Genomic DNA, 18,638 nt, shown 5'->3' on the forward strand with positions numbered 1-18,638 from the left:
TAGACGGAGGGAGTATTGTAGTTGGTTTATCCAAGGCTTCCTAAGTGATTGGGCACATCCATTGGATAGTTATTGTGAAAATCCCTTCGCCTTGAACCTTGCAAAGTAACTCAAGAGTCTTGAGCTTCAATCAAAATAGTAAATAGTCTTAAAATAACTGGTAATGTCAAGAGTTTAGTATTGGATGATTGTTTTTAAGTATTTTTCTGTTATAAAGAGAGACGAGTTCTTAAATTTAGTTATATTTTTTGCATGAGGGTCCACACTTAACTTCTGATAAATTTGTGTCCAACTTTATGATTTCTTCCATGTATTAAAATCAAGGCCGATTGTCCTTCCTGCAAATTAGGTCTAGAAACTATTCAACACCTATTGTTTGAATACTCGGTGGTCGTGGATGTTTGGAAACTATGGGGTATCATGATGAAATAATGAAGGTACTCGAGTCAAACAAGTTGGGTGAGATGATTGTGGAATATCTGCTCAGTGTTCCAAATAGTGAAGTGCATGTTCTCGGTATTCCAAAGTTCAGAGAGACAGTGGCCACTTGTTTCTGGTATTTGTGGTGGGAACGTCGGAAATTAACACATGGGGAAGACATACAAAATGCAGACCAAAATCAATCTAGTAGTAAGAGCTCTAGCATCAAACTTTACCATCTCTTGTACACCTAAGGCAAAAGTTCATACAAGAGCTTGGAACAGCTCTAGGAGTGGTTATGTAAAACCGAATGTTGATGCGGGTTTTGACACTGACTCGCTAGAAGGAACTGTTGGAGCTGTTCTTAGAGACCACACAAGTAAATTTATTGTGGCTGCTAATGAAAGACTGGAACTTTGTTATGATGCCTTCATAGTTGAAGCGATTGCGGTAAGGTTTGGCTTGAACCTAGCCCAAACCGTGAGATGCAGCTGAATTTTGACAGTCATCGTTTTTTATGGCTGCTACTTTATGCTAGATTTTACCCATATTATTTATGAGCATTTAACTGACAAAACAATAAGATTGCCCATGAGTAGCTAGGATAGCTAAATTTACTCCTCCTAATGTTTAGATGGATGCTGCCCCAGGGGTTGTAATTCCTCTTACTACTACTTTTGATGCTACGATCGTATCCAATTAATAAAGGAGGTGGTTATTGTAAAGGAAAAAGTTTCTACGTTGCTTACTGATGTCTCAGCAGTTCGAGCGCATTGCCCATGCCATCAACGTCAGCTAGATTTAAACAAAAACTGAAAGGGGAATATATTAAATTTGAACAGATTTATTCATTCCTGATGGTTTTTACTAGTATTTTTTTCAAGTTTTAGCCATTGGTTATAAGCCTTCACTACAAAAAATACACTTCAGTGATGATACGTGTTTATCACAGTAGGTCACTTTTTTGTCATGCATGTACATCCATGACGATTTTATGACAGAATCAAGATAGTCATACCTGTTCTGTCGTAGAAGTGTTCCATGACACAATACCAAAATTATCATCATGAAAGTGTCCACTCCCATGACGATAAATGGCGCATCATGGAAGTTCTTTCGTCAAGGGTAACCGACATGTGGCATCCACCGTAATGGGTCGTAGTTAAGCTATAAGGTTCCGGTTTAGATCCGATAACCCGTTAACAACCCGGACCATTGGGGATTTTCCACGTGTAAAATTCTCAATGGCCAGAGCAACCATGTGTCGGCCCAACGTTGGGACATATTTCATCCACTCATTGGACGGGAGGCGCCTATGATATGTCAACATGTGGCTCGGCCCAACAATGTCCCATCCAACTCAAAAGGCCAGCCCATTTGACTTAGTCAAAAGGTAGTGGCCCAGCCCACGGAAGGTGTGTTAATGGCCTGCTCGCATATAGCCCATTCACAGCTCGCTAACTCACGACCTGTTATAGCCTATCTGAATTAGGCCCAGTAGCGCCATACGGGCCGTCCAATGTGATTCTAGCCCGTTGTAACTTCCGGCCCATGTATGGCCCATGACGTCTTTCGGCCCATATTAGGCCCTTTGTGAATCTTGGACCTTAAACGATCAATGGTGAAACTGGCCCATAATGAACAGCATATCGCTTTATGCCCATTAACGACCCATTATTCCATTGGGCCGTTTGAGCCCGTGTTATCTTTCGGCCTTCTAAGGGCCCATTTATTATTGGGCTCATTTCCGACATTCGATTACTTACGATCCGTTACTGGCATGTTCCGCTTGTGGGCCATATTCAGCCCGTGGTTAAACTCGGCCCGTCTGTGGCCCTTTAATCCATTGGGTCATTTTCATAGCGTCATCAAATATGGCCAATTAATGACCCGTTATGTCTACCGATAGAATTAAGCCTGTTGTACACATGGGCCTATTAATGGCCCGTTATGGTCAGCCCATAAATAGACGATTCCTATTATAGCACGTTTACGGCCCATATTGCGGTCCGTTAATTGTCCACGAAAGTACGACCCATGTTTGGCCAATCGATCATACTACCCTTAGAAGGCCCATTGAATCTACGGCCTGTAGAAGGCCCCTGGATCATACAGACCTTAGGAGGCCCACTACAGAGGCACTCACTACATCAGGCAGCAGGACCATGGTTGCAACGGTCCATATGTTGCCCATGGTTATTGTGGCCAAGTTCTAAATAAAAAGGTTCCCGCGGAAAAAGAACTGCAGCGACTACAAGCCAAAAAATAAACAAGACAATAAGGAAATAAATAAGCATGTAACTTACGCTAGGCTATTACGGCTATTACGAATATTACATCCACTGGGCTTCAAAGTTCACGACCAGTGCTAATATAGTGAACAAAGCAGCATATTACATACACTGGGCGTCTAAATTGGCCACCTGTGAATATAAACGCGGTAGCGAAACAAGTCCAGAACTGAAACCACTTTAGAAGAGCGAAAGAAACAATATCATGGATACCCACCATGCTGGCAAGAAGCTTAGCAAGCTTAGTAGTTTTCTCTTGTTTGGCGCTAAAATCGTCCAGCGCTTGTTGTTGCACCAGAAAATATGCACCTGAATTCCGCAGGGACTTCCTCAGTCCTTTGGCTTCTTGCCGCATCACAACTGATTGATGCCTTTCAGCTTGTAGCTGAGACTGAAGAAGCCGAAGTGATTCAGGCAGCGAGTTCAAAGAGCTTCTGCCAGCGGTAGTGGCCAGTAACTTGAACACTACATCAACGCAGGACTTTGGGGTTGTCTCACTGTCTACAAGATAGTTTTTATCACCTTTCTTGGAGACCAACAGGGTTGTCTCACTATCTTGAACCTTATCTGCATTACTTTCTCTACCATTGCATAACTGGGTGCTCTTCTCCAATGTTCTATTCGCATTCTACAAGAGAAACAAGCAGACACATCACAGGTTTAACATGTAGTATATGAAACTCATTTTGGTAAACCAGTTTAGTAATAAGGTGGATAGGATAACAACATGAAACAAACATATATCTATGTACTATGGTCATTGTATTGTCTATATCATCCTAGTTTATGATGCCAAATCAAGATAGAGACACAGTTCAAATCAGATCTTTTTAAGACACATCAACATAGATAGAATATAAGTGCGGGAAACTATACATCATTGGTAACACTTGTAATGTGCATGACATGAGAACAACTATTTATACAACTGAAACTGAAATCAACATAGAGCAAGAAGTTAGAACATCGATCCAGTGAAAGAAATAGGTTTAAAACATACCTGTTCCGCCATTGGAGTTTCAATTGGATCCTTGAAATTTGAAATTAGTTGGTATGAGTAAATATAGTTATGCAAAAGCCAAGGAGTATGGACCATAGCTATAAAATCTGACCTGAGAACAATTGCTCTTCTGCTTTAAACGTGGAGTTTGCGTTCGATGTGGTGGTCTTCATGCTTTGGGCACTGGAGTTGTTTTACAAACTGCTCGTGTGGGGGTACTCTATGGTGGACATGGTGCCGTGTCAACTAGAAGTGGGTTACTATCTGCTGGGGTTGGGGTTAGATGGGGTGTAGCTGGTTCTCTGTCCAACGATGTAAGTGTATGATACGTCCATTTTGCATCATGCTTTTATATCAATATTTATTGCATTATGGGCTGTTATTATACATTTTATGTCAATACTTATGGCTATTCTCTCTTATTTTACAAGGTTTACCATGAAGAGGGGGAATGCCGGCAGCTGGAATTCTGGCTGGAAAAGGAGCAAATGTTGGAAACCTATTCTGCACAACTCCAAAAGTCCTAAAACTCCACGAAACAACCTTTTGGAATTAATAAGAATTTCTGAGTGAAAGAAATACACAAGGGAGCCCACACCCTATCCAGGAGACAGGGGGCGCGTCCCCCCTATAGGGCGCGCCCCCCAATAGGGCGCGCCCCTATCTCCTGCCCCCCTGGTGGGCCTCCGGTGTCCATCTTCTGCTATATCATCGCTTCTACCCTGGAAAAAATCGTTGGCAAGCTTACGGGACGAAACTCCACCGCCACGAGGCGGAACCTTGGCGGAATCAATCTAGGGCTTTGGCGGAGCTATTCTGCTGGGGACACTTCCCTCCAGGAGGGGGAAATCATCACCAACGTCATCACCAACGATCCTCTCATCGGGAGGGGGTCAATCTCCATCAACATCTTCAACAACACCATCTCCTCTCAAACCCTAGTTCATCTCTTGTATCCAATCTTGTATCCAAAACCACAAATTGGTAACTGTGGGTTGCTAGTAGTGTTGATTACTCCTTGTAGTTGATACTTATTGGTTTACTTGGTGGAAGATCATATGTTCAGATCCTTAATGCATATTATTACACCTCTGATTATGAACATCAATATGCTTTGTGAGTAGTTACGTTTGTTCCTGAGGACATGGTGAAGTCTTGCTATTAGTAGTCATGTGAATTTGGTATTCGTTTGATATTTTGATGAGATGTATGTTGTCTTCTCCTCTAGTGGTGTCATGTGAACGTCGACTACATGACACTTCACCATTATTGGGCCTAGAGGAGGGCATACGAAAGTAATAAGTAGATGATGGGTTGCTAGAGTGACAGAAGCTTAAACCCTAGTTTATGCGTTGCTTCGTTAGGGGCTGATTTGGATCCACATGTTTCATGCTATGGTTAGGTTTACCTTAATACTTTTGTTGTAGTTGCAAATGCTTGCAATAGGGGTTAATCATAAGTGGGATGCTTGTCCAACTAAGGGGAGTACCCAAGCACCGGTCCACCCACATATCAAATTATCAAAGTACCAAACGCGAATCATATGAACGTGATGAAAACTAGCTTGACGATAATTCCCATGTGTCCTCGGGAGCTCCTTTCTCGTTATTAGAAATTGTCCAGGCTTATCCTTTGCTACATAATGGATTGGGACACCTTGCTGCACTTTACTTATTTTATTTACTTGTCACTCGTTACTATTTATCTTATCACAAAACTATCTATCACCTACAATTTCAGTGCTTGCAGAGAAAACCTTACTGAAAACCGCTTATCATTTCCTTCTACTCCTCGTTGGGTTCGACAATCTTACTTATCGAAAGGACTACGATTGATACCATACACTTGTGGGTCATCAAGACTCTTTTCTGGCACCGTTTCCGGGGAGTGTAGCGCTTTTGGTGAGTGGAACTTGGTAAGGAAACATTTGTTTGGTGTGCTGAAATTTTCTGTTACTTGTCACTATGGAAACTAATCCTTTGAGGGGCTTGTTTGGGGCATCTTTTCCCCAACCAGAAGAGCAAATAGTTGCTCCTCAACCAACTGAACTTTATGAAAATATTTATTTTGAGATTCCTTCGGGTATGATAGAGAAACTGCTAGCTAATCCATTTGCAGGAGATGGAACGTTGCATCCCGATTTACACCTTATCTTTGTGGATGAAGTTTGTGGATTATTTAAGCTTGCAGGTATTCCCAATGATGTTGTCAAAAGGAAGATCTTCCCTTTATCTTTGAAGGGAGATGCATTGACATGGTATAGGCTATGTGATGATACGAGATCTTGGAATTATAAGCGATTGAAATTGGAATTTCACCAGAAGTTCTATCCTATGCATCTTGTTCATCGTGATCGTAATTACATATATAATTTCTGGCCTCGCGAAGGAGAAAGCATTGCTCAAGCTTGGGGGACGCTTAAGTCAATGTTGTATTCATGCCCCAATCATGAGCTCTCTCGGGAAATGATTATTCAAAATTTTTATGCTCGGCTTTCTCTTGATAATCGCAACCTGCTCGAAACTTCCTGTGCTGGTTCTTATATGCTGAAGACTATTGATTTCAAATGGGACTTATTGGAAAGAATTTAACGCAACTCTGAAGATTGGGGTTCCGACGATGGTAAGGAGTCAAGTATGACACCTAAGTTTGATTGTGTTAAATCTTTTATGGATACCGATGTTTTTCGTGGATTTAGCGCTAAGTATGGACTTGACTCTGAGATAGTAGCTTCTTTCTGTGAATCTTTTGCTACTCACGTTGATCTCCCTAAAGAGAAGTGGTTTAAATATAATCCTCCTGTTGAAGTGAAAGTAGTTTCACCTATTATAGTCGAAGAAAAGACTATTACCAATAGTGATCCTATTGTTCCTACTTCTTATGTTGAAAAACCTCCTTTTCCTGTTAGGATAAAGGATCCTGCTAAAACTTCGACTGTTGTTCGTAAGAGTAATACTAGGACTTATACACCTCCTGAGAAAATTAATGTTGAACCTAGTATTGCTATGGTTAAAGATCTCTTGGATGATGATTTAGATGGGCATGTTATTTATTTCTGTGGTGGGACCGCTAATATTGCTAGGCCAGATACTAAGACACGTAGACCTGTTGTAGGCATGCCTGTTATTTCTGTTAAAATAGGAGAACATTGTTATCATGGCTTATGTGATATGGGTGCTACTGCTAGCGCTATACCTTATGATTTATATACAGAAATTATGCACGACATTGCACCCATTGGATTAGAAGACATTGATGTTACTATTAAGCTTGCTAATAGGGATACCATTAAACCTGTTGGGATTGTTAGAGATGTTGAAGTTTTGTGTGGGAAGGTTAAATACCCTGCTGATTTCCTTGTTCTTGGTTCCCCACAAGATGATTTTTGTCCCATTATTTTTGGTAGACCCTTCTTGAATACAGCTAGTGCTAAGATTAATTGTGAAAAGAATATTGTCACTGCTGGCATAAATGGTATGTCTCATGAGTTTAATTTCGCTAAGTTTAGTAGACAACCTCGTGAGAGGGAACCACCTAGTAAGGATGAAATTATTGGTCTTGCTTCCATTGCTGTTCCTCCAACTAACCCGTTAGAACAATACTTACTAGACCATGAAAATGATATGTTTATGAAGGAAAGAGAGGAAATAGATGAAGTGTTCCTTAAACAGGAACCTATGCTGAAACATAACCTTCCCGTTGAAATTCTTGGGGATCCCCCTCCACCCAAGGGTGATCCCGTGTTTGAATTCAAATCTTTACATGACAATCTTAAGTATGCTTATCTTGATGAAAAAGAAATATATCCTGTTATTATTAGTGCTAACCTTTCAGAGAAAGAAGAAGAAAGATTATTGAAAACTTTGAAGAAGCACCGAGCAGCTATTGGATATACTCTGGATGATCTTAAGGGCGTTAGTCCCACGCTATGTCAACACAAAATTACATTGGAGGACGATGCCAAACCAGTTAGAGATCCTCAAAGACGACTAAATCCCAAGATGAAAGAAGTGGTAAGAAAGGAGATACTAAAGCTCCTTGAGGCAGGTATTATCTATCCCGTTGCTGATAGTTAATGGGTAAGCCCTGTCCATTGCGTCCCTAAAAAGGGAGGTATTACCGTGGTTCCTAATGATAAAGATGAATTGATCCCGAAAAGAATTATTACAGGTTATAGGATGGTAATTGATTTCCGTAAGTTAAATAAAGCTACTAAGAAAGATCATTACCCTTTACCTTTTATTGATCAAATGCTAGAAAGACTATCCAAACACACACATTTTTGCTTTCTAGATGGTTATTCTTGCTTCTCTCAGATACCTGTGTCAGCAAAGGATCAATCTAAAACTACTTTTACTTGCCCTTTTGGTACTTTTGCTTATAGACGTATGCCTTTTGGTTTATGTAATGCACCTGCTACCTTTCAAAGGTGTATGATGGCTATATTCTCTGTTTTTTGTGAAAAGGTTTGTGAGGTATTCATGGATGACTTCTTCGTCTATGGATCCTCTTTTGATGATTGTTTGAGCAACCTTGATCGAGTTTTGCAGAGATGCGAAGACACTAGTCTTGTCCTGAATTGGGAAAAGTGTCACTTTATGGTTAATGAAGGCATTGTCTTGGGGCATAAGATTTCCGAGAGAGGTATTGAAGTTGATAAAGCTAAAGTTGATGGTATTGAAAAGATGCCATGTCCCAAGGACATAAAAGGTATAAGAAGTTTCCTTGATCATGCCGGTTTTTATAGGACATAGAGGAATGAACAGATAAATGCTATCACTACATGCATATATGGCTGGTAGAAAGCTCTATGTTTACAATTTTGCACAAAGCCAATTTTCCCATACATTGAGAAGGTTCCTCCAACTCAATCCCAATTAAGCAATATCAATTAACCCAATCAAATTAATTGAGAGTGATGAGATCAACATCATAATCCAAGAACCAGATACTCAAGATCTCCATAACCGGGGACACGGCTAACCATGATTAGTTTGTACACTCTGCAGAGGTTTGCGCACTTTTCCCCACAAGACTCGATCTCCTCCGTTAGATTTCTCGCACTACAAGGTGTTTGAGAAATGGATGACTGAGATACAGTCTTTCAGAAACATTAACTCTTTACTCTGGGTAGATAGTACAACCTACGTCCCCTACATCTGCTAGTCTACCTCTTCAAGAGCTCACACAACATACTCAACTATGCCAGAGCCCATAATGGCTTGTTGCTGCACACGGAAGTTTCCAGCCTGAATAATCTTATGATCCCTTTGAGCCTGGGTGGCAAACCATAGGATGATCACACAAGTACTCCGGGATATCCTAGGACAACACTGCATTCTCTAGGTGCCCTGACAACCACTGGGTACTCCAGGGTGCCTCAACCAATCCACCCAGATGTGTGTTTAAGTAGCCACCTTAAGTTAACCATTAATTAACAATACTCACATCTGTCATGGATACACTCACCCAAACCACGTCTACAAGCATAGCATAGCAACTCCGGTTTGCAAAAAAGAATCAAATCAAAGAGAGCAACGAAACTCAAACTACGAAAGAAACAAGAATCATTTATTAATCTGGACTAAAGTCAAATTTTACAGTACCAAAATGTTGTTCAAGTTGGTTAAACAGAAAGAGGGCTTCGAGACGAAAATCTAGGCGCTTGTTTCATCTAATTTGGATAAACGAGCGAAAATATATATTAGAACGAAGATCAGGGCAAAAATCATGGTAAAAAATAATCGCGGAAAACCATGGAAAATAGAATGAGACGAACAGGCTAACGAATGAACGCTCACTGTCTGCGACTAACCGACGAACACGAACGTACGACGAATGTCCGCTATTTAACTAAACTGAAAAAACCGAACCGATCTAATTAAAAAAAACTAGATCTAGGTTTCTAAAAAAACCGAACAGTTTTTGAAAAAAAACCGAAACGGCGGCGGCGGCTACCTTCAACGACGGGTGGGACGGCGGCGGCGAGATCGGGTGGCATCAGTGGCGGCTCCGGCGGTGGCGGGCGGCGGCGCGGAGTGGCGGCGGCGCGAAGTGGCGGCGGCGACGGCGCGGGGTTCGAGGCAGGGCAGATCTTGGGTTCGGGCGGGGTTGGCGGTTGGGCTGCAGTGGCAGTCGGGCCTCGCCATTTAAAGGGCTGGCCGGGACAGTCCGGCTCGGGCACGACCCGATAGGTCGGTTACGCGTTTTTTGAAAAATACGCAAAAAACAAACAAAAGAAATACTAAAGGGAGTCCAAAAATCCTGAAATAAATTTTCACGGTCCTCTAATAATATTGCGGACAAAGTGAACATTTATTTTGGATTCTAGTGCAATTTTGAAAAACGCATTTTTTCCTAATTCAAATAAAATAGCAATAAAAGTACAAATAAAATCTTTAATGATTTTAACATTTTTCCTCCAATATTTCTTTTATTTTGGAGAATTCATTTTATCCCTCTCTTTTATTTTATTGGAAATATTTTTGGAGAGGAAAAATAATTAAAACCAAAATGATCCTCTTTTCTATATTTGAGAAAATTCAAATATGAAAACAATTGAAATCCCCAACTCTCTTTGTAGGTCCTTGAGTTGCTTGGAATTTCTAGGATCATCCGAAAATGCAATAAAATATGATATGCATATAATGACCTATGTATAACATTCCAAATTGAAAATTTGGGATGTTACAAACCTACCCCCCTTAAGATGAATCTCGCCCTCGAGATTCGGGCTGGCTAGATAATAGGTGCGGGTGGTCCTTCTGTAGGTCTTCCTCTCGTTCCCAGGTGGCTTCTTCCTCGGTATGGTGGCTCCACTGAACTTTGCAAAACTTGAAAACCTTGTTGCGTGTGACTCGGCTGGCAAACTCGAGAATCTTCACTGGCTTGTCCTCGTAGGTCAAATCACTATCCAGCTGAATCGCTTCTAGTGGCACTGCGTCTCTCAGAGGAATATCGACCATCTCTGCGTGGCACTTCTTCAACTGGGAAACGTGAAACACATCATGAACTCCTGACAATCCTTTTGGCAATTCCAGCTTGTAAGCAACTTCTCCCATACGTTCCAAGACTTTGTATGGTCCCACAAAATGTGGTGATCACTTTCCCTTAAATCCAAAATGCTTAACTCCTCAAAGTGGTGACACACGAAGGTATACTCTGTCTCTGACTTCATAAACTATCTCCTTGTGTTTAGAATCTGCATAACTCTTCTGCCTGGATTGGGATACCTTGAGTCTGTCGTGAATCAATTTAACCTTCTATTCAGACTCCTTAATCAAATCTGGTCCAAACAACTGACAGTCCCCAACTTCATCCCACAATAACGGTGTCCTGCATCTCCTTCCATACAAGGCTTCGAAAGGGGCCATCTTAAAACTGGCTTGATAACTGTTGTTGTAAGAGAACTATACATACAACAAATTGTTGTCCCAACTAGATCCATAATCTAGCGCACAAGCTCTCAACACGTCCTCCAGAATCTGATTGACTCTCTCGGTCTATCCATCCGTCTATGGATGAAAGGTTGTACTGAACTCTAGCCTAGTCCCCAAAATCTCGTGCAACTGATTCCAGAACTTTGAGGTAAACTGGGTTCTCTGTCTGATACAATGGTCCTTGGGACTCCATGTAGACATACGATCCTGGTCATATATATCTTTGCCAACTTTGCACTTGTATAAGTGGTCTTCACTGGGATGAAATGAGCTACTCTCGTCAATTGATCGACTACAACCCATATAGAGTCATAGCCTGAACGAGTCCTGGGAAATCCCGTGATAAAGTCCATGCCAAGCTTGTCCCACTTCCATTCGGGTATCGACAATGACTGTAGCAATCCTGATGGCTTCTGATGCTTTGCCTTAACTCTCTGACATACATCACATACTGCTACATACTCGGCAATATCCTTCTTCATTCCGGTCCACCAGAAACTTTCCTTCAAATCCAGATACATCTTAGTGTTTCCGGGGTGAATCGAATACGGCGAATCATGGGCCTCCTGCAGAATCAACTTCCTGATCTCGGGGTTATTAGGCACATATATGCGATCCTCAAACCATAAGGTATCATGCTCATCCTCACGAAATCCTTTAGCCTTTCCTTTGCTTATCCTCTCCTTTATCTCGGCAATCTCCTTGTCAGTCTTCTGGGTTCTCTGATCTTATCCATCAAGGTGGAATGAATTTCCAATGCCGCTACATAACCTCTCGGAACTATTTCCAAACATAGCTCGCGAAGATCCTCTACTAACTCCTTGGGTAATCCTCCGGTCATGAGCGTATTGACATAACTCTTGCGACTCAACGCATTGGCTACTACATTAGCCTTTCCGGGATGATAGTGCAACTTCATGTCATAATCCTTAATGAGCTCCAACCATCTCCTTTGCCTGAGATTCAACTCCTTCTGCGTGAAGATATATTTCAAACTCTTATGATCCGTGTATACCTCACAGTGGTTTCCGATAAGGAAATGTCTCCATGTCTTCAATGCATGCACTACGGCTGCTAACTCCAAATCGTGTGTAGCATAATTTTGCTCATGAGGTTTAAACTATCATGAGGCATATGAAACAACTCTTCCCTCCTGCATAATCACTACTCCAAGTCCTCGACGAGAAGCATCGCAATACACTTGGTAATCCTTACGTTGATCTGGAAGAATCAGCACTGGGGCTGTAACCAAAAGTTTCTTCAATTCCTAAAAACTGGCTTCACACTCCTCAGTCCATATGAACTTGGTGTCCTTCTTCAACAACTCTGTCATGGGCTTTGCAATCCTGGAGAAATTCTCAATGAACCTCCGATAATACCCTACGAGTCCAAGAAAACTCCGGATCTCTCCAATGACGTGGGTGCTACACATTTAGTTACAGAAACAACCTTGGTAGGATCTACTGCTATTCCTTCTCCAGATATAACATGTCCGAGAAATCCAACTTCCTTCAATCAAAACTCACATTTGCTGAACTTGGCATATAAGTGATGTTCCCTGAGCTTCTCAAGAACCAAACACAAATGCTCCTTATGCTCCTCTTCATTCTTCGTGTAGACCAATATATCATCAATGAACACCACGACGAACTTGTCCAAAAACTCCATAAACACCTGGTTCATCATGTTCATGAAATAAGCAGGCGCGTTAGTCAGAACAAATGACATAACGGTATATACTCATATAGCCCGTACCTTGTGGTAAAAGCTGTCTTAGGTATATCCTACTCTCGAATTTTCAGCTGATGGTATCCTGATCGCAGATCGATCTTGGAAAATACTTTAGATCCTTGCAACTGGTCAAACAAATCATTGATCATCGGTAGTGGATACTTATTCTTGATCGTCACATCATTCAATGCACGATAATCAACAACCATTCTCAACGATCCATCCTTCTTCTCCACTAAAAGTACTGGACATCCCCAAGGTGATGAACTTGGTTGAATGTAACCTTTATCCAGTAACTCCTTAATCTACTTAATTTCCTCCAAATCCTTTGCGGGCATCCGATACGGTCCCTTAGATATTGGCCCGGTGCCTGGCAAAAGCTCAATCAAAAACTCAATGTCTCTATCCGGTGGCATGCCTGGCAACTCCTCTGGAAATACGTCAGGGAAATCCTTCACCATTGGTACTTCCTCCTATACAACTCCTGATAAGGAATTCACTTGAGTCCTCTTCGGCACATGCCGGGATACATACTTAATCCTTCTTCCTTCTGGGGTGGTGAGCATAATTGACTTACTCGCACAATCAATTCTCCCTCCATACTTCGATAACCAATACATGCCTAATATTACATCCAATCCTTGTGACTCCAATATTATTAGGTCTAAGGGAAACACGTAGTTACCAATCCTTAATGGTAACCGATCACACCATAGGCTGGCCATATACTCTGCTCCTAGCGAGGTTACTAACATGGGTGATCTAAGGGCTTGGGTTGGCAGGTGATACTTATCCACAAATCCCCTTGATATGTATGAATGCGATGCACCAGTATCAAAAAGAACGATTGCAGTAAATGACTTAACCAAAAACTTACCTATAACTGCATCTGGCTGCTCTTCAACCTCCTCCATGCTAACGTGGTTCACTTTCCCCTATTGAAAGGGTTGGGCTTCTTCCCAGATCTTCCATTTTGATTTCCATTCTTTGCTTTAGAACACTCGGTGGCGTAGTGTACATTCTTCCCACACTTGAAACAAGTAATGTGACTTAAATCCTTCTTGGCGGGCGTTGCTGGGTTGGAACGGTTCTGGCCGTTGTTTCCTCCATTCCCATTCCCATTCTTGGGGCCACTATGGTTATGCGAACTTCCTCCATTGGAATTATGGCCTCCATGGTTATGGTGAATGTGTCCTCCCGAGTTCAGGGTAAAACGAGGTCTCTGCTGAGCTCCTGAATTGTACTTCCTTTGTCCATACTTCCTCTTGCGGCTATCTATCTACTGTTGCTTCCCTTCGATCATGAGAGGTCTATCTACCAACTCATGGTAGTTGTTGAATGTTGCCACCATCAACTGCATGCTCAGCTCATCATTCAGTCCTTCTAGAAACTTCTCATGCTTAGCAGCATCTGTAGCTACGTCATGAGGGGCATAGTGTGCTAACTTACTAAACTCATCCACATACTGGCCCACTGTGTGTCCTCCTTGGCGCAAGTTGTGAAACTCGCGCTTCTTCATGTTCATAGCTCCTGCTGAAACATGGGCAGTGCGGAAAGCCTGCTGAAACTGGTCCCATGTAACAATGTCAATGGGGTAAGTGGTTGTGAAATTCTCCCACCATGATGCTGCGGGTCCATCAAGCTGGTGTGCGGCAAAATGCACTCTCTCCGCATCTGTGCATCCTGCAGTGGTCAGCTCCATTCCAATCTTGCGGAGCCAATCATCTGCAACAATCGGCTCGGTGCTACTAGAGAACACCGGCGGATTCAACCTTAGGAAACGGGCTAAGTGATCAACAGGTGGTGGTGGTGGTGGGTTGTTATTGTTATTGCCTTGGTTCTGATTCTGGACTATTAGCTGCATCAAGGTATTCTGTTGCTGGATCAACTGAGTGAGCTCCAATGGGAAGGCAAATCCATTGTCACGTCTCAGAGGCATCTGATGGGTTTAGAAAAGATGAGAAATTAGAAAAGAACGGGGTCTAAAGGGAAAGCACTACCCATATGCACATGATACAAATACAATCATGTCAGTTCAATAAAATCAAACAAGGGCATACAATCGGTCTAACTATCGTTACAAAAGTGCTCGGACTATACTACATACATGGGGGGAATACTACTACTGATATGGTGGTCGACTAGAAGTTTTGATCAGAGGAACACTCCATGATATCTGCTCCAGCTTAATCAACATAGTCATCATCGCTGTCGTCGGGGTCAGAATCGGTGTCGTCGATGATGATGTAGTCCTCTGAACGAATGTCCTTGGAATGGTCGTCATCTCCTCCTGGCGCGGGGTCTCCCATGAATAGACCTAGCTTCCTCGTCAGATCGTCATTCTTCTCCACTAGTATTGTCATTTCCTCCTCATATCCATCACGTGTAGACTTGAGTTCCTCTTCTAGATCCGTAATCCTGGTCATTGCCTTCTTCAGATCTATCATGCATGTGCACATCTGGTTCTCCTGACGACGAATGTGCTGTTTCAACTCCTGGATGAAAGCTGCAATGGACCTGTCCCTCCTGGTGCTAATCATCTCCCATTGCTCATCTCGGCGCCCACATATCTGATAGATAGTGTCCTTAAGATCCTTGTGATAAACTTCTCCAATGCGCCCCATAGTGATGTGGGCTTCCATGCTCTTTCCTAGTCTCCAGGTTGGTGCATCAAAGGAAAACTCTATGGGCTCTATGACTGGCATGAACGTCCTTCCTAGAACTTGAACTCGAATCATCCAACGCTCCTCTTCTGGTATAGTGGCGATGTAGGTCCCGGTGAAGCTTGGTATTCCAATGTTCACGTACTTAGTAACTTCCTTCAAGTGTCGTCCAAAAGGTGTATCTTCATCCGGTTGTGTAAACTTGTTCCTTGAGTCCGCCATCCTATAGAGTAGAAAAGGGAGAGGAGTCAGAAATGAGTAGAGAAGAGTGAACTATGGTTTATCTTAGTGGTCGTGTCCTACAGTCAGCGTGTGCTCTGATACCATCTTGTAGTGACCAGACCTCAAACAGTCTAGTCTCTGTGCATCAGTGTCATCCCTGGATCGATAATGCTGACACACACCATACTCGAGGATTTATAACAGAGTTTCAATCACACAATTATTACATCAAATGTCTCAAAAGAGAACTTATTACAATAGTATGGCTTAAGGCCATCTAAATATGATAACAGTGGAAGGCTTGGAAGATAAAGTGAGTCCATCAAACTCCAACAACATAGCTGAGTGAACGACAACGACCTATGGCACCTTACTCGTCGTCTAAAAAGTCTGCAACATGATATGTTGCAGCCCGAGATGGGTCAGCACATGGAATATGCTGGCAATGTAACACATAGAGGAATGAATAGATAAATGCTATCACTATATGCATATATGGCTGGTGGAAAGCTCTCACTACAAAAAAATGACACATCCATGACATTTTGGGCCGAATGAATTTTTTTTTCTGTCATACATATGACACTTCTATAACGATAATTGTGACAAAACCTGGTATCATCATAGATGTGGTGGGCTCCTACTTCTATGACAAAAAATCATGACAGAAAATGGGCCTTTTGTCCTGGGTGCGCTGGAGACGCAGCTGCATGACATTCTTTGGGCCGTCCATGACGGAAAAAACCATGGTAGAAGCGAGGGCGAGGAAAATTTCAGGGAGTTCCCAGTTATGGTGGGTGGTCGGGGGCCGAGCGATGCGTGTTTCTGTCGTACACGTACGCACGTGTGTACGAGGCGTTGGCTCTAACTGAACCCGAGCGAGGCATTGGGCTCTAACTGAACCCGAGCGATTGCACTGCAGACAACACGTTACTGAACCCGAGCGATCGATTCCTTTTCTATTGCTGCTAACTGAAGCCGATCGATGCTGCCTGTCTGGATGAACAGTGAGTGTTGCGGGAGGGGGGGGGGGGTTGGATGAACAGTGAGCGGTGGGAGTGGATGAACAGGACCCGTGGCGTTGCCTCTGGATGAATAGGACCCCGATCGATCGAGCCGGTTGGGGCTAGATGAACAGGACCCTGTGGAGGGCTGGATGAACAAGACGACCCCGTGGAGGGCTGGATGAATAGTAGACGGTGGAGGGGTGGATGAACAGTAGGGAGGGGTGGTTGAACAGGAGCTCGTGGAGAGGGGTGGTTGAACAGTAGCCGGTGGAGTAGGCGCGGTGGAGGCTGGATGAATAGGAGCCCGTGGATGAACAGTTGCAGGTGGAGGCTGGAGGAGGTTGATGGTGGATGAACAGTAGCCCGTGGAGGCTGGAGGAGGTCGACGCTGGAGATGAACAGTATCCCGTGGAGTCCCGTTTTGCGGTACGCCACACCCCTCCCGATGAACAGGACCCCCGTTTCAACCGTAGCGCTCCAACACAAGTCCGTTTCGTCCATTTTGCGGTACGCCACACCCCTCCCGATCAATAGGACCCCCGTTTAGACCGTAGGAGGTCCGTTTCCTCCATTTTGCGGTACGCCACACCACTCCCAATGAACAGGATCCCGTTTTGAACGTGGCCGGTCGAACACAAGGCCGTTTCCTTTGTTCTGCGGTACACCAGGCCTCATTTCCATCGCCTGTTCCGTCCAAGCCCTCCCGATGAACATGACCACACATTCCGTTCCGACCCAGCCGGTTGGCTCCCACGCGTTCCATTGCCTCACGATGAACACGACGCATTCCGTTGCCTCCCCATGAACACGACGCATTCCCTTGCCTCCCCATGAACACGACGACGCTATTTCTCCGTTCTGACCCAGCCATGTACACGAGCCCTGGCTGTACGTATGCGCGAGTATGCGTTCGAGACCCCGCCCGTATGTACACATACGTGGCCATATTTTCTTTCTTGCACACTAGTCGTTGTACGTACGTGTACATGCTACATGCGTGCCTCTACATCGACACGTGCACGCCTCTACATCCACCAGCATATATGTACGTACACATTCGTGACCAGAATGACAACGCTACGTACGTCGACCAGGTGGGTCCCGACTGTCAGGCACTTCCTTGTGTGCGAAGATGTAGCTGGTGGGTCCCAGCAGTCAGGGGGGCGAATCGTCTTTTTTCGGACGCACTTCCTTGCGTGCGAAGGTGTGGCTGCTGGGTCCCAGCAGTCAGGGGGGCGAATCGTTTTTTTCGGATGCACTTCCTTGCGTGCGAAGATGTAGCTGGTGGGTCCCATCAGTCAGGGGGAGAATCGTTTTTTTCTAGACGCACTTCCTTGTGTGCGAAGATGTAGCTGGTGGGTTCCAGCAGTCAGGGGGAGAATCATTTTTTTTGCGAAATACGGTGGCCCGTTCGGTGGGTCCCCTCTGTTAGGTGGAGGAATAATTATTTTGCGCGTAATAAGGAGGCACTTCCTTGCGGCTGCCGTGGACCCAGCTATCAGCTTCTCCACGTATAGTCCACGTCCGATGGAAGTCGTTCCTTAACCACATTGACCAAGCCACGCCGAGAGCACCACGGTGGTGGACGACAGCGAGGCCTAGGAAGGGGACGATGCGGAGCCGGGGAAGACGCGATAGTGGATGCACTGGCGGAGAGGAGTACGCGGGTTCACTAGTTCGGCTGCACTGTCGTTGCTGCAGAATAGGAGGGGGTGTGGGTGAGTGGAGGGATGGCTTGGCCAGCGGTGGGTGTAGTAGGGGGCGGTGAGGCCTCCGCGGCAGCACAGCCGTCCACGGGATGCAGGAGCAGGCGGCACGACCGGCGCTGCTTTGGGCGGCTGGAGCAAGAAAACCAGAGGTTGAAG

Source organism: Triticum aestivum, chromosome 7B (assembly GCF_018294505.1).
Source record: "Triticum aestivum cultivar Chinese Spring chromosome 7B, IWGSC CS RefSeq v2.1, whole genome shotgun sequence".
NCBI lineage: Eukaryota > Viridiplantae > Streptophyta > Magnoliopsida > Poales > Poaceae > Triticum > Triticum aestivum.